The sequence below is a fragment of the Falco biarmicus genome, chromosome 16, assembly GCF_023638135.1.
Source record: "Falco biarmicus isolate bFalBia1 chromosome 16, bFalBia1.pri, whole genome shotgun sequence".
In the NCBI taxonomy this organism is placed as follows: Eukaryota; Metazoa; Chordata; class Aves; order Falconiformes; family Falconidae; genus Falco; species Falco biarmicus.
Window position 1 is genome coordinate 10,158,813 of NC_079303.1, and position 19,706 is coordinate 10,178,518.

The following is a 19,706-nucleotide window of genomic DNA, read 5'->3' on the forward strand; positions in this document are numbered from 1 at the left end:
TTACACTGCTAACAACTTGTCTAAATCTAGCAATGCTCCGCTCTTACTACCTACTGGAGTATTTTTTACTTGTGGTGATCGAGCATGGCCTGTCATTCCTTCTCATATAAAAGGAGGTCCGTGTAGCTTAGGGTGACTTTCCGTCCTGACTCCTAACACATCTATGATTTTACAACATCGCTACTCTCGAAGGACAAAGCGTGGCGTTCATGCATTTGCCTCCGATTGTGATGATAACATGCAATTTTGGTCCTTTGGCCAACGCTTTACTGCATCTCTTCTGTTGCCTGGAGCTGCTGCAGGAAAGGCTCTAGCGACATTAGATAAGCTTGGCTGTTGGCTTGCCAAACAAACTAATGCCACAAGCAGTGCCCTGTCTGGTCTTTTATTAGATGTTGATAGTGTTCGCCACGCGACATTACAAAATAGAGCTGCAACAACAGATTTTTTGCTTCTGGCACAAGGTCACGGTTGTGAAGAGTTTGAAGGGATGTGTTGCATGAACCTTTCAGATCATTCGGAATCAATTCATGCTAGCATCCAAAGATTGAAGGATGGAGTTTCTCATCTTCAACAAAGTGATACTGGGGATTGGTTAGATATTAGTGGTTGGGGCATTTCAGAATGGTTAAGTTTAGTGAAGATGATTATATATGCTTTAGTTGCGTTTTTGTTTGTTTTATTACTTACACCTTGTCTTTTACAATGCTTACAAAAATTAATAACTCATTCGATTTCAGGGTTCTTTTTGTGCAACAGGAAGGGGGAGATGTAGGACAAGGCCTCAAGGACAAGAGTCCAAGTACTGATAGCCTGATGAGTAGAGACTTGTTAGAACTTGTAGGGCACAAGCCCTGGGAACCAAGGAACAAGCTAACTGCAGACCCCTGAGCCGTCACAGTTGAGGAGGCAACCAGACGGACAGAGAAACAAGTAGCCAGAGAAGGGAACGGATGGCGCCGATATGTAACTTTGTTAATCAAGAAAGCCGCGTAGAAAGAAACCCCCTAATTTGGGTATAGAAATTGTTGCTATGTCAAGGTAAACTAATAAGTTCCTATTGTTCTAACGGTGTGCCTTAAATATCAACCAATCCGTGTTTTTTACACTAAGATTTAACCAAACAGTGTGTAATATGTAGAAGGTAGAAACATATGTTATTGTAAGAAAATCACTAATAAATGGACAACTTGCTTGCATCAAGCTGTGTCCTGTCTCTTCATTTGCTGCAGCACCTTACCATCCAGACTGGGTGGAAGCAGCTCCCCAGTGTGGCTCAGTGCCCTTTCGTCCTCCACAGCCGCCATCCGGTTGTATTCCAGGGCCACATTGCCCGTGTTGGACAGCATGGAACTGAAAAGCAAGAAGGAGGAGTGAAAAGACAATGACCAATAAATACAAAGCAAGTAGAAAAGTAACACTGTATGGTGAGCTTCTGGTACCCCTTCCTTGATGCTCAGGAGTATCTTTGTCCCCAGGCAACTCTGCCACGTCTAGACCACTGCCCTGGGCTGCCCCGAGACAAAGTGTTTCAAAGTTTGGAGGTTAAAGAGGAAAGGGCAGGCATGGTGCCCAGGAGACTTAATCCAAGGGTCTTATTCAGTTTGACATTATTTTGACTGCAAACTTGTCCTCGAGCAGATGAGGACAGGCAACATGCAATGGAAGCAAACCCATGGTTGTTGTCAGCAGAAAGACATGGCAGAATCGAACCTTTCCTGGCACGTCTTGGCAGGATGGCGGCCACCATCTCCTGCTTGGCTTTACGTGCAGATACGCAGGCCCCAGCACCCTGCCAGGACTTGGACAGGATGAAACAATACATGACTTGTTTAAAGAGAAGAACAGCAGGTGAGACTGAACACAAAGCCCTAGAAGGGACTCGAGTCCACATGTGAGGCATCTCCAGGCGCCCAGGATGTGTGGAAGCTGAAACCTCAGAACCAGCAGGCAGCAGCACACACCCCCCTGCCCCCACCCCCCGCCAGGCCTAATCACCCAGTTAGAAATTAGAAGAGGTTTATTAAGTGGCCAAGCAATAAACACGTCAGTGGGGTTTTTTTGCCTTTATTGGCACTTTATTGCCTTTATTTTCGCCAGACCACGAGTAGAAGGAGAAGCAGAGGCCACCAGAGAGCACGGCACGGCTCCGGCGAAGCAGGCACCAGGTCAGCCCTGGGCAAAGGCAGCTCCCACGCACGGGTCCCTGCCTGGCCTCTGGCTCTCACGTGAATGTCCTCATCTGGAAGAGCAAGGTCTCCTTGAACTTCCTTGAATCGTGTCCGTATCCAGCTTGAGCTCAGCGTAGTCGACAACAGCACTGAGGCAAAGCTCCACCTCACGGCTGCTCTCCTCCAGGACAGTGTGAGCTGGTTCTGGGTCTGTCTCGATCACCTCCAAACAGGAAAGGGAAGAATCACTGAGCAGAGCCTAGAAAGCCCGGCTGAGCAAGAGGAGGCTTTTGGCCTCCAAGATCAGCCACGTACAGGGGCTAGAAAGGACCATTCCCATTTATTTCCCCGGGAAGGTGATAAAATTTAACCCTTCCATTACAGTGTTTGTTTCTACCGACTGAACACCATAATCACCACCACGACTGAGAGTACACCCATGGGGACAATGACCGGGTCATAGGTACCTGTCCCTGTGTTTCAACCCTGTAGAGTGTCAGACCTTTTTCATGGCCCGCTACAGATCCAGCAGGCCTCTAAATTAGGATTAAGTTCCCCTGTGGGAGGTCTGTGGATGGAGAACCCCAAGACTGAACAAAACCAGAAAGCACCTTTTCCCTCTTGTCTTAGCGGGAGGTGCTTTCCAGCCACCATGTGTGGGGCAACAGCCACGCTGGTGAGGGCTGGGGATGGGCATTTTGGAATGGGGACGAACTCACTAGGAAAGCCTCCGAGTGCTGCTGCTGACGGGGAAGAAGTGTGGTTTACAGGTCTTAAAAAGGCTCAGAAACTAGGGAGGAACCGTCACTCCAGGTACGTGTGTGTGGCAGTTTCTGGAGCGATGCTTCTCCAGACTGCTGCACGACTGCTACGCAGCGCCCGGGCTGCTCCACAATGAGACATCCCACACAACATGGGCACCACCACCAAAATCTCTGCTATCGGTGTAGGCAGAGCTGACAGCTCACCCACCATGTGCCGGTGGGCTGGCCAGTGCACACACAAGAGCACTAGTGTGGCTCTCCACTCCAAAACAAGAGTCAGAGTGCAGCGTCTTAAACTCCCTGTTGGTGACAAGGCACTGAATTTGATGAAGAAATTTTAACACCACAAAACGTGATAAAATCGTAAAATGTGCCCTCCCGTTCAAACAGGTTGCAACACTTCAGCTTTTGGCAGAGACCGGTAGTTTGCATGTGGCTAAACGTGTCTTGTCAAAAGACCTCCCCATTTTGTGTTGGTGTCACAGGTCACTGCATCTGCCTCTCCCCCAAAACGCACTGCGGGTGAACCTCACGGATGGATTAAATGTCAGGAGGATGCAGGAGCTGCTCAGCCAGCAGAGATGGTGGCCTGCCAGGGTTTTTTTGTAGCAGCTCCGTTAGCTTTTCCTGTTTGCGTTTCTTACCTTCTTCTTCACAGGCCACGTGGCTCCTGGGCCCCTCATGGTGGTATCCACCCACTTGATGGTGCGCAGGCAGTCATCCCAGTCTTTAATCTGCTCCGGCGGCAGCGTGAAGGTGATCCTAGCCACCTTGCACTTCACAGGGTGCATTTTGAAGGTGACCGCGACATCCGATTTCAAGGTCACTGTGATGGCCTTAGCACAGCCAGCATGGAGGTGTCCCACCTAGGGAGAACCAGAGAGCCAAGACCTAACTGGAATCACTAGCAAGGGCAGGACTGACAGCAAAGAGATCGATGTGGTGAGCAGCTGTGCCAGGAATCTGCCTCTTACCGTGTATTCATCTGAGGTTTGACAGAGGAAAATACAAAAGATGCCACCTCCCGTAACACTGAGCCTTTTCTGTGGGGTTGACAGCCCCGCGCCAGCTAAGCCAGGGATTGCAGCTCCTTTGTGGCACTGAAACAGGCTCTCACCGGTACGTGGTGACTCCCTGCCAGCTCCTGGGAACCCGCCGGGCAGGGCTGGAGCAATGGGAAAAGGCAGAGCCATCCAAACTCACCTTGGGGGAGAAGTGAAATGGGGTGTCTGCCAGCCACTCAAACCGCATCGCCTCCGTCCTGCTGCGGTTGGTGATGGTGAAGGTCACGCTGTAGGGTTTCCCAATGTGACAGTCCCCAAACGGGATGTGATTCACTCTGGCAGCTGCTAGGAATGAGAGCAGGAGGTCTCAGTGTGCCTGAGGTCCATCCACCCCCCTCACATCCACAGAGACAGGCGTGGCCAACTCTTCCTTGCTCCAAGCCTTCCTCCCTGGGGAGACGCAGTTCCCCATCCTCCCGCTTCCATGGAAGCGCCCTGCCACATGCCTAAACCCGTGGCTGTGGCTGTGCAGAGCCACGCAGCACAGCATGCACTGCCCCTCTGCACAGAGCCAGCACGCTCCCAGACCGCCAGGTCAGGGGGTGACAGCACAGGCTGCGTATATCGAGGGCACAAATCATTAGGCACAGGCTTCATCTCCATAGCATACCATGGGCTGGCAGCCCTCCTTTTGGAGATACCCAGCTGAACGTGGGTATCTCTGACCCTTCCCTGCTAGCCTGCAAGCTTCTCCCTTGACAGAAGATCTTCTCTTCTGCTCTCAAGCTGCCTCTTAAGCCTCTGCAGGCTACAAAAGGCAGCAGGATCTGGCTGCTGAAGCTGGACCGCAGGTGCGCGGCACAGGGTGAGCAGAAACGTCTGTTTTCCTGTTCCTTGATCCACCTGGGCAGCCTTTCCTCTCTTACCCTCAATTACGTCTTCCTCTAGATTGCCCTCAGCATTCTCCTCCTCCTCACTGTCTGCCACCAGTCCGTGGATGTTATCTAGCGTGAAGTCATCCTCGTAGCCTTCGCCCACCAGCTGAATGTCGGTCTCCTCATACGGGTTGTTCACCACTGACAGGTGGATCCTGCCTTCCACACGTTGGGCCAGGGTGGGTTTGAAAAGCACGTCAAACTCTGCTAATTCCCCACGGAGCAGGACCAGGAGAGCGGTGTGAGGCTTTCTCTCTGCACAGCAATGGAATCAGCGACAAGTGATACAGCTGTACCGCTGAAATATTTCCGTGGGGCGTAAGGGGCTGAAACCCAGCTGCCTCCAAGCACAGGTTCTCCCACCAATGGTGCCAGACCCTCCTCCTATGTTCACAAGGCTACGACAGCACCACGCGTATCACTGCTGAAGTGTCTTAAACACAGGTTAACACCCAGCGCTCACTCAAACTGCAGTCAGTCAGCTCCTGCCACACGTAAAGCTGAGCCAAAGAATGGGTTTGGCTTCTGTTGGCTGGCTGTGGGCTCAGGGGCTGCCTCCATTCAGGCTGCTACTCTCACACGCAGCAAAGACCTCAGATAGTCCGCTGAAGTGGTGATAGCCCCCCGCAACTCAACCCACCATGTCCAGAGGAACAGAAAAAACTTCCAACCACTTTCTAGGAGGAAGCCCTGCGCAGAGTCCACATGAGAAGCTGGGGGTACAGAGAGCCCCAGCAAAGAAACAACATCTAACATTTGGCGGCTGCTTGGCCAAGCCAAGAGCAGGGCACACATTTCTCCCCTGTGTGGATGACCGCGCTTCACGCTTACTGGATTTACGTCCTGCAGGAGAGTCCTCCTTCACGCCCCCAGCTTGGTAGACGCACTGTGTGGTGGGCCTGGCTTTCAAGAAGAAAACTCCCGCTTCATCCAACAGGTCTATCGTCAACTGAGAAAAAGGAACACAGAGCACAACCACACTGGTGTGGGTACAGGGTGACACGTGGGTTGGCACCGTACTGGTGCTGGTCCAGCACGGGGCATCCAGCATGCTTCTCCGCTTCAAACACAGCTCGTAGCTAAACTTACAAAGTTCAAGTAAAACTAGACAGAAAAAAGAAGTGTTCAGAGGCGCTGGGATACAAAAGTAATGAACAGAATTTTTCATTAAAGTGTAGTAAAATGGGATCAAATACAATCTAATGCAACTAGGACATCACACGTGCCCACCCGAGAATCAAAGCGTGAGAAGAGAGATGGGGGGAAAACACCCCACCAACTTTCTTGCGTTGTATTTAACTGAAAAGGATAGGCTAGTCAGAAAAATCGCATTTCCAAGAGGAACTCTCTTCCTGGAAATTACAAGTCATTCATTTGCTTAAAAAGAATTTGAGAGCTGTTTCCAGGTCTGCCATGCTTCCTGGGACCTCTTCTCCACGAGACAAGCACTTGTTCCCAGACCAGAGCATTTCCTGAGCAGGTCCTCACCTGGACAGGTAGGGTGCCACCATTACGAAGGACCAGAGGGAGTTTTTGTGAATCACCCAGCAACAGCTTCTTAAAGACCAGCAGAGGGTTCCCTCTCTTACTGTGAAGTACCGGGCGCAGGACTGTCACCCGAGGCAGAGTCCCATCTCCACTGACACGGAAGGTCAGGCTTTGCGCTTTAATTGCTGCAGGGCTGCAGGAAAGGCAGAGGAGAAATCATGACGGCTGGCACTAACCAATTTCCCACCTGGCAAGCAACAAAGCAGGGGCCACCCACTGCATTTCCCCTGGCTGGTGCTCCTGTACCCCACGACACAGGTCTCCTCCACCCCCCTCCTCCCAGTCCGATCAGGGCCATTCACAAGAGCTCTGAAGAGCCAGAGCCTTCCAGAGTAGCAGTTAAAGAACATGTCACTGAATCGAATCGTGCAGCACAGCAGGTAAATAATGAGGCGACAGGTGAGACATGGCAAATTCACTGGCTGCGATGATATGAGACACATGCAAAAAGCACGAGCGCAGCATGGAAATAGTATAAAAGCAAGAAGGGAAAAATAAATAGCACCATCAGTAATGATTATTTCCAAGGACGCTAAAAAAGGAATTGCGTACTAGAGCAGAAAGCTGACTTGTCCTGACTCAGCCACTAAACGGCTGGGGAAGAGCCGGTCAGGGCCCTGGTACACACGTCCCAGGACAGGGGAACTGGGCTCCTCTTTTAGAAGGGCTCCAGTCGCTCCTTTGACAGAGAATAGCTTAACATACCCCAGGTAATCACATACAATCATCTCATTTTAACAGAAACAAGGAGGAAATAACGCACGCTGGCTGGCTGGCACAGAAACGGCTTCATCTAAACCTTTGTCCTTGGAAAGCCCCAGCTCAACTGTTGCACATCTCCATTTCTTTCGGATTCACTAACTCCCAGTTGGCTGCCAAATGCTGCACTGTCTTCACAGTCACTCGAGGCTAAGCTATAACCCCTTCTCCTTCTACTCTGTCTAGTAGTTACCGCCTCCTCTATTCTCTAATGCTAAGCACTCTGCCTAAGGCTACTGAGAGCATCAGGGTTAACAAGAGGTCGGGGTCCTCCCAGAGGAGGGGCAGCCATCAGGCAGGTCCCCCCGCCCAGATTTCACAGGGGGAGTTACCTCGCCAGGACATCGAGGGAAGCCTCAAAAGTGCACTGGTAGCTCCGCATCATCTGTGGAGTGAAGGTCACCGTAGCAAAGGCGTGGGAGCAGCTGGGCACGCACATCCGAACGGGATCCACCTTGAAAATGTCCCTGATGGGGCTGTGAAACTTGGGGGAACCCACAGAGCCCTGTTAGGAGGAAACATCCTTCGGTGTTTCTTACGCAGTCTTATTCTTATATGCGTCACCGGGAACAGCCCCAGACAGTGTGTCTCCCTTCCTGCTTGCCCTGGGCAGGCTCCTTCCATCGCAGGGGGTGACTCCAAAGCGGTGCTGACCTTGCACAGGGAGCCCAGGAGCGCAAAAGCTGGCTTTGAGCACTGGGCAGCCACCCCAGCACACAAGGGAGGGGGGCACTGCACGGAAACCCCGCGACTAACCTCAAACTGGCCTTTAAAGAGAAGGAAAAGGCCAGGGAGCCTGAGGGAATGGTCTGCTTTGAGCCCAGGCACGTCAGGCCAGTAAAGGCCCCCTCCGAGCGGGCTTCCAAGAGATGTGCAGAAGGGTTTGGGTCTCCCACCAAAGACCCAGAGCGGCGAGCCAAAGCCTTGCTCGAGACGTGCCAAATTCAGAACTGCCACCCTGGCACTGCTGCTCCCCCCTGCAGCCTGACCTGCACGGAGCTGGACTAGTGCGGGCAAGAGGAAGCAGCGAGTCTGGAGAACAAGGCAGCGCAGCCTGTAAAGAGCAACGGTCACCCTGGCCTCTTGTTCTTACCTCACCGGCGATGGGTTTGATGGAAAGGACCACATTGCAGGGGACTTTGTTGACGTTGTGGATCTTGAAGCGAGCTGTGGCCCGGTGCCCAACCCGAACATCGGTGAAGATAAACTTGTTCTCATCTCTGACATACACACCCTTGTCTCGCACCGTCTGCGGGGTCTGGCAGAGGTTGACGTTGCTGCAGATTCGGTGCTCCTCAAAGATGGACTCGATGTCATCAACCACAAATGCTGCGAGCAGAGCAGAGGGAGGGCTGAATGCTGAATTCCTGATGAATTTCTCGGGACCCTGCTGGCCTCTCGGAAGGCTTGATAAACCCTTTTTGCCCAGGTCACTGCAAAACCCAGCCTTGGGCAGGGAGTCGGCTGCGAGGATGGAGCTCAGTCCCAGTCAAGGAGTATTGCTTTCCTTTTATCCTTCCATGCATCCCTCCCAGCCTCTCCCCGCTGGCTGACTTGAAAAGAACTGGAACCTCTGAGGATTTTAGGGTTTAGCTTCAAGGTCAGGGCGCCTCTCTAACCAAGCAGTAAGTTCAGGTGCTGACCAGCAGCAGGTCTGGCTGCGGGAACCTGTGGACGGGGCGTACCTGGGAGGCAGGACTCAGCCAGCAGGGTATAGGGGATGCCGAGGGGATTGTCCTGGGGGTCTCTGTCACTGATATCGATGCGCAGGTGCTCCTCGCACGTCCCCAGTGATTCCGCAGAGCAATCCACCGTGATCATCTGCTGGCCCCCAGGAGGGATGGAACCAAAGCCAGGGTACACCGTGAACATGCCTAGAGTGATGCGAGCCTGCAGAAAGAGTCCCAGGAGAAGGCTGATGTCCAGCAGCCCAGCCTTGAGCATCCCCAGCAAGGAGTACGCCACTCCTCAACCTCCAGCCAGGCCGAGCCCCCAGTCCCAGGGCAGGGAGGGATGACTGCACAGCCCAGAGGCAGCCCCAGGACGAGAGGGACAAGCCAGGAGGAGAGGAACAAGCAAGCCAGGAGGAGAGGGACAAGCCAGGAGGAGAGGGACAAGCCAGGAGGAGCTGCAGGCCTGTCCTGGCTGGCACACAGGAAGGAGTTTGGGTGTAAAAGGTGAAGGTGCTAGCTGGGATCCTCCAGCCTCAGGGGTAAAACAGGAGAGCAGAAATAACTGTGAGAAGTGACGGGAGGGAAGAGAGGGGACTGGGAAGACGAAAACACAAGGTCAGCTGGTATCTATGGAGTGGGACTTCAAACAGGAACGTGCCCACATCTGTGGTATTCACAGACCTATTTTGGCTAGCAGCCACCAAACACGGGACCTGCTCCTCTCTCTTGACCCCACAACTCCAAGTCTGAGCCGGAGCACGGGACTGTCAGTGCAACTGAACAGCTCCTGCCTCTGCTTGTGGCTGGGAGATGACGGACCTCCATCGTGCAGACCATGTCCCATCCCACGGTGATGAGTCCCCATCAGCGTCCTCCCACAGCACCCGCAGCAGTGTGTCTTGGGGAGCGGGAGCCACCCACCTGCATGAAGGGGCTGGCAACCTTCTGCAGCGAGCGCTTGCTTTTCTTGGCTGAGGAAGTCCTTTGGTGTAAGTTCTCACTCTTGCCAGAGTGGGCAGATTTCATTTGACATCCACTAAGAGGAGAAAGCAGAAACGTCCATCATGCTGAGCCCCCACCCCGTCTTCTCTGAAGCCAAAGCTGACCTTCCCCTCCCCACCGAGGAAAGCCTCCCTGCCCCTCGCAGCCCCCGGCGGCACCTCCTGCAGCTTACGGACAGCTCAGCTGTATTACCAGCTTTGCCCGACACACGGGGACACTGAGGCATTTTTCCACTCCCTGTTCACAAGCAGGTGACGTGAACTGGACAATAACCCAGGTGTCTGGGCTGCCTGTCACACACCAGCCATGCTGTCGTGCCTCCTCAGGCAGGGCAGGTGGTGCAGGTCTTCTCTCACCTTTTCTCTTGCAATCGGGATGCGTCCTGGTCTGCTCGGTAGATGAGGAATTTAAAGTCAAGGCTGCCTTTGTTCTCCAGCATGAAGGTGCAGGTTTTCCTGCTGCCCTTCACCATGGCACCGAAGTTGATGAGCGAGGCGGGGTGAATGCTGTACTTGCTGAACACAGCTTTCGCCGACACCCTCACTGGGATGACGGCGACGGTCTCGCCTCCTCCGCAGATGCTGGGCTCCATCACCTGCAGCCAGAGGAGGGCTTGGTAAAACCAGCAAAGAGGCCAGCCTCTGACTCTGTTCCCTGATCCCACCCCAGGTCCCCACCAGCTCATCCTCCCTGTTTCAACGCCTCCTCCGGAGCCAGACTTTCAGCTCCGCTTAGGAAGCATCACAAATGTTTTCTGAGACATTGCTGTCACCTACGAGAATTACCCAGCTAAAGCCCTCCTTCCAGAAGGCACCTGTCCTGCTCACGCTCCCAAGACGTGCTGTGCCACCACTGCCTGGCTGGGGCAGCTCACCTGGTAGTGCAGGATGGGTTTGTCCTCGATATTCACTTCCGTCTTGGGGTGGAAGAACACCTGGACCTGCACAGGGCGCCCGGAGGCAGCCAGCAGGCCCTTCTGCGGCTGGATAGTGAAGTGGCTTGCCAGGTCTGGTATGGTGGTGCCTGCAGCTTTCAGCTGGAAACTGGGGAGAAAGGGAAGGAACAAAGACCTCTGCAGTTAAAAGTACAAGTGCCACCAGCACAGCCAGGACTTGACATAAGACCATAAAAAAATTAAAAGGGAATGAGTCCAGCTCTGCTTGGGGAATCTCAGATCTTGACAGAGTGCAGACCATCATGAGTGTTGCAAACTAACCTCGACACCCAATTTTCTCATCCCCTCCTTTAAAGAGTCATAAAGAGAAAGGAGCTGCCCCTCAGAGGAAGGCAATGGATCTCAGCAGTGAGTGGCTTCAATTTCAGGGTCTCTCCTTCTGGTTCCTGCTCAGCTGTGAAGGACTGCTGGTGTGGGGCTGCATTCTCCCTTAAAGTCTTTGAGATTAGGGAGCCCGGGCTTTTTATTTAACCAGACCACGAGGCAGCCAGCACGGGAAGCGGTTCTAGCCATGGGCAGGAGGAGAAGGCAGGCCTGGGCAGATGGTGGCACCACGCGTTCACAGACCAGGCAGCTGGACCCACCTGTACGCAATCTCGTACTTCCCCTTGTTCCTCAGAGTCAGCACTTGCTTTGCATCATCCAGGACTTTCAGGACTCCAAAATCCACGGTGCCACCTGCACCTGCAGAAAACCCGCAGAGCCAGGCAAGAAACGGGGAGTATTAGTGAGCTGCTACAGACCACACCAAGTGACAAGACAGATATTTCAACACTTCCAGGCCAATTTCAATTGGCCTCTCAATACTGAAATGGGGCTTATAAGAAAGGTGGGGACAGGTGTTTCCGGGGGGGCTGTAGTGACAGGACAGGGGGCAATGGCTTTGAACTGGAGGGGAGAATTACATTAGCTGTTGGGAAGAAATTCTTCACTGTGAGGGTGGCGAGGCACTGGCAGAGGCTGCCCGAGCAGCTGTGGCTGCCCCATTCAAGGCCAGGTTGGACGGGGCTTGGGGCAACCTGGACTAGTGGAAGGTGTTCCTGCCCATGGCAGGGGGGTTGGGACAAGACAATCTTTGAGGTCCTTTCCAACCCAAACTGTTCTATGACACCTGGAGTTCTCAGGCAGCCCAAAACCCTTCTCAGCAAGTCTCCATTCTTGGAAATTTTCTTTAGCTACTTTGCTGCCCTTGCTCTTCTTACTCGGAGGGTATCTGCAGGGTTTAGCAGGTGAGGAGCTGCGTTTCTGTCTTCTTGCTTCCAAGCACTGATCCGACAACTTTGTGTGCCCTGCTGAGCCCTCAGGAGCTGCCAATTGCTCGCTCACATCGCTGTTGTTTCTAAGCCCCCAGACCAACCTGCACACTGCAAAGCTCAGGGGCGAGAGACTCGAGGCTGGCTGTGCCCTGACAGCCCTTCACTCCACTCAACTTGCAGGATACGCGCTTTATGTGACTGGGCCACGCTTGCATGCTACCCCATCCCAAGCGCTTTGGTTGCTCACCTGCCAAGGCAAGGCAACACACCCAGACTGCTTTGTTTTGGGGCATCCACTGACCTTTAGGAATGCTGATGATTGGAGCAACATCATAGCCCTCTGCAGAAATGAGGATATTTTCAGTCTGGACAATCCCCAGGATGTTTTCTGCATCTGAAACCTGAGGCAGCGAGAAACGAACACTGCTTAGACCGTTCTCTTAAATTCTTTTGGTAGACAACGTACGAGTCCTTGTCTCTGCTGGCTGCTTCCACCATGGCCTCCCCTGCTTGACAAGCACTTGTGGATTCCCAAACTCTCCCAACCTGCTCATCTCACGGGCTGACCCAGCGAGATGCTGCTGCAGTAAGAAGCCCTACCAGCCCAGCTCGGCACTCCTTCAGCAGGGAGTGCTGCCGCGGAAGCACCCGGGGAGACACAGCGATGGAAAAACAACCTCAAGAATTGTGAGGTGTCCCAGAGCAGGTGGCATTGACCGTCAACCCTCTCCTCTTCAATCACCCAGCATCCTCACTGAAGTGCAGCCCCCAAACCACGGGGAACAAAACCCCAGGGTGACAGCTTGTTGCTCTCCGTTAAGAGCTCCGGACAGGCTCCAGCATGGGCGCAGGGAGCACGCCGAGGTCTGGACAACCAAACAGCAGCATTCAACCACGCACAGCGGCAAGGTGGCTGTAACGTGCGCTCAGGACACAGCGCCTGGTTGTCTGGGCTGACGCAGATGCTCAGGGATGCACCATGTGCTCTGGTGAACCCAGGCTGAGGCAGCAGAAGTTGGGGTCACAGCAGCCTTGTGTCCCTCAGGTGCAGCTCTTCCTGGCCCAGCAGCACACATGCCCCCTGAAGCTCAGCTATAAGAGCAAGTTCCTTGCTGCTAAGGGCCTGCCCCCCCGGCGATGCGGGTAGAAAGGAACCTCAGGAAGGCTCATCCTTTGTCCCCCTCTTTGCAGGGAACCCTTCAAGCACAGCCTCCACCCCGAAGATCTCGTTGCCCTGCCAGGGAGGGCACAGTCCCCCCCTCACCTCCAGTCGGATCTTCTTCTCAATGTTGAGAGCCTTTGTGGGCTTGAAATACAGATGCACGTCAAACTCCGTGCGCGGAGCCACGATGCCCTCGCGTTGTGACACGGAGAAGTCCTCGCCCAGGTTTTCCAGCCCACAGAGCTGCCAGGCCACAGGCAGCAGGGTGCTGTTTTGCAGGACCAGGGTCTTGCTGTCCTCCCTGCAGAGGCAGAAAGACACCCTGCACCAGCTGCTCGATGGTCAGGATAGGCCTTGCAACTGAATGCATCTTGGAGCAGCCCTATGCATTAGTTTATATATCTATCTTTATCTATACACATCCAGTATTTATAGTATCCATAACATTAGTTAAATGTTTTCTCTGTGTCACAAGTCTCAGAGGTGAGGTCCTGGGGAAGGGCTGGGTGCTAACGGTGTATCCAACAGAAGGGACATAAGGAGGAGCAACTGCACTGCTCTCCGAACCAGCAGACGAGATACAAATGAATCAAGATGCCCATTGCACCACGTTGCTGGGGGCTACAGAGCTTGCGGCTGTCCTGGGAGAACCAAGCCAGCAAGGAACGGTGAGCAAGAGACCGGGAACTGCTGGCAGAAAGAGGGACGCCAGCCCAACATCCAGCCTGAAGGGCCACGCAGCCAGCCAGAGAGGCTGAAGGGGAGCTCACCGACAGCACCCGTCCCCAGCAGAGGGGCCGTGAGATGACTGACCTGTGCAGAAGCAGCCTGTTGAAATGCACGTGCTTGGGGCTGACCCTCAGCTCCACCTTCACCCCCTGGCAGCACAGGGGGAAGACCACCGGCTCTGGGTTCTCCTTAACGCGGCAGACGAGCTTGTCTTCCACCAGACCAGCTGAAGTGGGGTACGCCCAAATGCTCAGCTTCTAGCCCCGTCCCCGAAACAAGAAATACAGAAGAGCACTCAGTGAGCAGGAGGAATGGCTCCTGGGCACTTACACCAGTGCCTGCCCTACCTGCTGTCCCCTACCTGCTTCTCGTTCGGTTTCAGCCTCAGGCTGGGAGGTTCTACAAGGAACGTGTCCGCCTTGAGATCGCGCTCAAAGGAGAAACGCGCCTCTACTTCCACGGGGGTGACGTTGAGGATGGTTATCGTCTCACAGTTGCTGGGACAGTCCAGTGCCTTGTACCTGTCCACAAAAGGGGAAAAGGCTGCAGAGGAGACCGTCGCCTTCATCCCACACCAAGGAAAGCGCCATGTCCTGGCAGCGGGAGGCTGCACTGCAAGACCATGTACCAACAAGCAGGCCAAGAAAAAGCATCATTTTCAGGGGCACACTGGATGCTATGTGTGTCCATCCTTGCGTTACTTTGATGTCCACCCCTGTACTTGGTGCCTCCAGCCCAGACGCGTGATGATGCACAGGCCACTTAAAGAGCATTTTACAAATTAGAAATTCAAAGATGCCTGGAAAAACAGAGGTACTGCAGGCACGTGGGTTCTCCCCCTTTCTTTGTTGGGTTTCCTTCCCTGCAGGGTACAAAGAAATGCTCTTGGAAAGAGCTTTTAAAAATAGTTTAGCTTTTGTCTTCCAAAACAGTCACGAGATTGCCTTGTATTTCACAGGTTAGCTCAAAGTCTGAGGGAAGGAAATAGAGAGGATTCATTCCCAAGAGGAATGCTGAATTTAAAAAACGTCCCTTCCCTCGGGTATGGAGCAGATTTGGGAGTTAAAGGGTTAAAAAGCACAAACAGAAACCCAAGGCCATGCAGCAGCCTGGCTAAAGATCCTCTTTTGGGTTTTGAACTGTTTTGATTTCATTTGCTTGGGTTGTCAAAATACCACTGGCTCTCCAGAGCTCCCATGAAGAGGAGAACTTAATTTCTAATATTTAAAAAAAAAGCTAAGTTAAAAATAGAAATGCGCCAGCAGCTACAATGGCAACTTTTTCCGGCAGACTTTGTCCAGCATTGAGGACGGGGAAACAGAATTTCCATTTTCATTCCTCTGCAGATCCCCCACGCCCCCATATCGGCAGGTCGAATCATAAGGCCTTACTAATATTACAAACGGATGAATGTTTTATAAAACCATCAGCAAAATAATTGCTTGTTCAGTCCACCTGTAGAGCTCAAAGCACTTTTAAAAAACACCATAAAGTTCATTTCTTAGGTGGCGAAGCTGAGATGTGGCGGGGAGACACAAGCTGCTCCAAGTGACCTTCAGGCTGGAAGCAGCACATGGCTCTGGCCACCAAGGCACCCACCGGGGAGGAAGATCAGCTCCGTCTCTCCCCTGCTCCTCCAGGACTCACTTGCCCATCATCTGCTCAAGTTCACACATCTGTGGCCCTTCAGCCCCCTGCATCTCCCAGGCAGGTCTCCACCTGGGCCTGCCCTGAATTGTGCCTCTGGGACGGCTCGTCCCCAGACGTGTCCGTGGCAGCACGAGGCCCTGGAGGTGCCATCCCAACGTCCCATGCTGCGCAGGCAGCGCATCAGGATGCTCGCTCAGGGCGGGGAGCACGTACCAGTCTCTTGACTTCCCACACAGCAGCGGTCCAAAGTGGAAGACACCCGTCTCCGTGACATACTGCTTGAAGACAATGTCGTCGTCTGCCTTGCTCTTCCTTCGGTGGGGAAACACCAGCCTGGGCAGAGAAAACAGGGAATGAAGAGCTGTGAGATGCTCCAAGTAGAAAACCTGGTCAGAAAGCCGTAACCCTTACTGGTGGCTGCGGTACCAGTACTCCCAGCTCCAGGCATGGGACAAGATGCTGGGCGGCTCAGGCAGCACGCTCTGCCCGAGCCAGAAGGTCACCGGGGTACAAGGGGCAGCCCTGGCTCTGAGCCCAGGGGGGAGCAGCGTGGGAGGCTCCCAGGGGCAAGCCTTACCGTGGGTCTTGGCTGATGGTGGGGTACAGGCAGGTGCCCCTGCAGGGCAGCTGGTACAGTCGCTTTGTCCCCAGGATCTCGAAACGCAGCGTCTGCTCAAACTGGCCCAGCACCGTGGAGCTGAAGTGGACCTTCAGTTCCACCTCACCGCGGGCAGGCACTATCCACCGGCAGCTGCTCAGCCTGGCAGTTAAAGAGAGGGCTTCAGACACGGCTAATGAGCAAACAAGACGAGGAGGAGGGCTGTGGACTCGCCATCCCACGGAGGCACCAACAGAGCGGCCCTGAGGAGCTGGGGATGACAGACCTCACTTGACAGGGTGGCCATGAAGCAGAGCGATCTCCTCAGCCCTCAGCTCACCTGACATGTCTCGGCGGGGATGGGACCATGTCCTCGCCGCTTTGGTGCGCCCCAGGAGAAGATACGGGTGCTTCCCTGTCCAGCCCCTGGAGACATCTCCTGCCCTGACCGGAGCTCTGCTTCTCCCTCGCAGCCTCCCAGCTGCCCGCAGCTTTCTCCTCACTCGACTGGCTCCTCACAGGGGCGACCTGCTCCTCTGGGGTCTGAGCCACAAGGGGAGGGAGAAAACAGAGAGGTGAGACCTGCCCCGAGACATCCCCCTCCTGGAAAGCAAGCTGTGGGTTTGTTAACAATTAGGGGAAGCACTAAATAAACAACCACATCTGCCCAGGGACTTGGTCTTCCTCATCAGGTCTAGTTTTGCCTACAACACTCTCCTTGCCCAGGACCTCAAGGCAAGGCGAGGGTTTGAGGTGTTTTTTTAAACCGTTATTCTCATCTTACAGACATCACAGTGATCCTTCCCCACCCACCCCCCTGCCCTGGCACCTTCACTTCGGGCACAACGGGGGCATCCACGAGACTTACGGCAGCATTCTTGTCTTCTTCTGCAGTGGCGCCTTCTGGCACAACAAAGACAAAGTGCTTGAGGGCTTCTGCTGCAGGGGCCATCCGCTCTGCCGGGTAGTGGATCACGGAGTAGAAAGCAGTAGGGGGGATGGGAAGCCCGGAGGGACCCAGTCCAAGGCTATCCAGGACCTAAAGCGTAAGAGAAAACCCTGTTTGTACTCCTGTCACCTTCATCCTCACACTCACTCCTTAAAGGCACGGAGCTTTCGGCAATGTGGTGGGGGTTTATTTATATCGGGCACCGTGCTTCTTCATGCCCAGCGGAGTGGGCAGGCTCCAGAGCAGTGCCAGGACCTACAAGTGGGACCTAGAGAGAAACCTCTCCCTGCAGTGACTCAGCTGAAGGAAACCTGAGCTGCCCTGCCCTGGGACCATTTGCAATGATTTCCAGGCTGGGAAATTCTCTCAACAGACGGGATGCTTGTACAGAGAGCACTCCTGATTCCCACCCACCTGAGGGATGGTGAGAACCTCCCGCAGCCATGGGGCTGCTGCGGAGCCATTGTAGAACATCATCGGTGGCCCGGACAAGGCTCTGTGCCATTGTCACCTGGTGGGACATGATGTACCGGGGCCCAGGAGCACAGCAGGCTCAGCCTCCGAGCCTCACAGGGCTTTACCTGCTCTGCCGCTGGCAGCTTGCTGCTCTCCAGGATCTTCCTAGTCACATCTTCTGAGCCCAGCACCTGGATGTCCAAGCAGGGCACCCCGACACCCTGGCCTCTGGCTGACCCTTTTGCACCTTCCCCTTCCAGCTGAGGTATTCTGGCATCCTCAAGAGCCTTCAGTTCTGCCAGATGCTCTTTCTCCAGCCTCCCCTGATGCTCCTTCTCTCTGTCCCTCCGGCTCCTGGGGCTGGATGTGTGCTGGGGCTGCTCTTCTGCTGGGTGCCGTGTGTCCTCGTGGTTCAGGGGGAACAGCAGGATACCCTGAACCCTGTCCCAGGATGACAAAATATGCGCAACATCCTTCTGCGACGTCTCGTAGATATTAAACCTCAGGGCTAAGTTCTCGCTGTCACTCTGGGCCTCATTTTTGGTTTCCCCCTCTTCCAGGTCTGTGGGGTGTGCAGCCGCTGCCAGGTGGGCATCCATCAGGGTGACCTTGCTCTGCTTTTGCTCATCTTCCTTTGTGCAACGTGCAACAGAGCCCGGGTGCTTCCTTACAGATCGTGTCTTGACCACCCCCTTGGCGACCTCCGACCTCCGGCTGTTGGATGTGTTGGTGTTGCTGGTGGGACTGTTCATGCCCTGGGCAGGAAGAGCAAAAAAAGCAGTGAGCATTTCAAAGCACTGACTCAGGTGCTGTAGGGCAGCAATGATCTTTACAATAGCACCCCAAACCTCGCTCGAGACCTGTGCTAGGCACCCTACAAATCCCAGTTCAGAACATAGCTGGTACCCAGTTTAGCTCAACAAACCAAACTCTTCAGTGTCAGACTGATGAGGAGTCCTGCAAACCAGCTGAGGAACAGAACAGGTTCCCAACCCAAGCAGAGAACTTAAGACACCTCCTTACTCCCGTGCAGTCCTCTGGGTTCATTTCTGGTGCGCTGAGCATCCCTGTGGCTGGCTGATCCTTTGCAAAGTCTGCCTGCTAATGAATACCTAAGGCCTGGGGGCATCTCCTGCCAGACATGTAGGAAAAGACCCCACATCCCAGACAGATCATGGCTCACAGGTGTAAGTCACAGGCAGAGTGGGAAGAAACGCTGGACTAAAACTACCTAGGGCTTCAGTAGTCAGTATGTGGAGTTACATGAAGCCAGGACTCAAAGGCGGCATGATCTTAGTAGAGCAGCTCTAGCAGCAAACCCATGGGAAGACACCCCGGTGCAGCAGCAGCACGATCAGACCCCGGTGGTTGTTTCCCAGCACAGCCCCACATGTTGCTCCTGCCAGGTGCTCGTCCCCAGCACTGCGTGGGGCTCCCTGGGGCACGGCGCAGCTCCGTAGGAAGGTCCCCAGGGCTTTCAGTCATTTCTGTAAACAACCATGCACCTGCTTGCCACCAGGCCGGCTTTTCCTCCTCAAAGCATTCTCTTGGTCTTTTCCAGCCTTTCTCTTCCCCTGCTCAGAATTCTTCAGCTCTTCCTCCTTCAAGCGTTCCAGCTCCTGCCGACGCTTTTCCTCCAGCTCTCGAGCTAGCTGCTCCATCTCCCTTCAGCAAGCCAAACAGAAAACATGCCCAAGAGTCACCACCAGAAGCCTGGGCTTGCCGCCATCCCAGCTGGTCCTGCACTTCGTTCCCTGACCCTGAGGCCAGGCAGAACCGTTAGGCCATCTCTGTGGACCTCCCTCAGCCTGGGGAGGCTGGGAATATCCCATGTGAGGAGAGGTGGGAGGGGACCTCCAGGGCCAGCCAAACCTCAGCCTTGCTTCGTAAGGTCAGCCTGGGCTGAACGAAGTGCGGAAACACACGCTCGCTTTAAACAGGTCCCCCTCCCAGTTTCAGACTTAGCCTGTGCATCCTCCTCAACCCCTGCGGCCTCCCCTCCTGGGCTGCTTTGCTGGATCAGAGCTTCTCCCAGGCTGACCTGCTGCTGCAGCTGAGGGTGAGCCCAAGAGCCACCGGCTTCTATGGCCAGTGT

The 19,706-nt window shown here is 54.2% G+C and overlaps 1 pseudogene; it reads right to left on the reverse strand.

The window, feature by feature from the left end:
• Positions 1-2,056: 2,056 nt before the first annotated feature.
• The window catches only part of LOC130159871 (hydrocephalus-inducing protein homolog), a 98,428-nt pseudogene continuing 80,778 nt past the window's right edge, over positions 2,057-19,706 (reverse strand).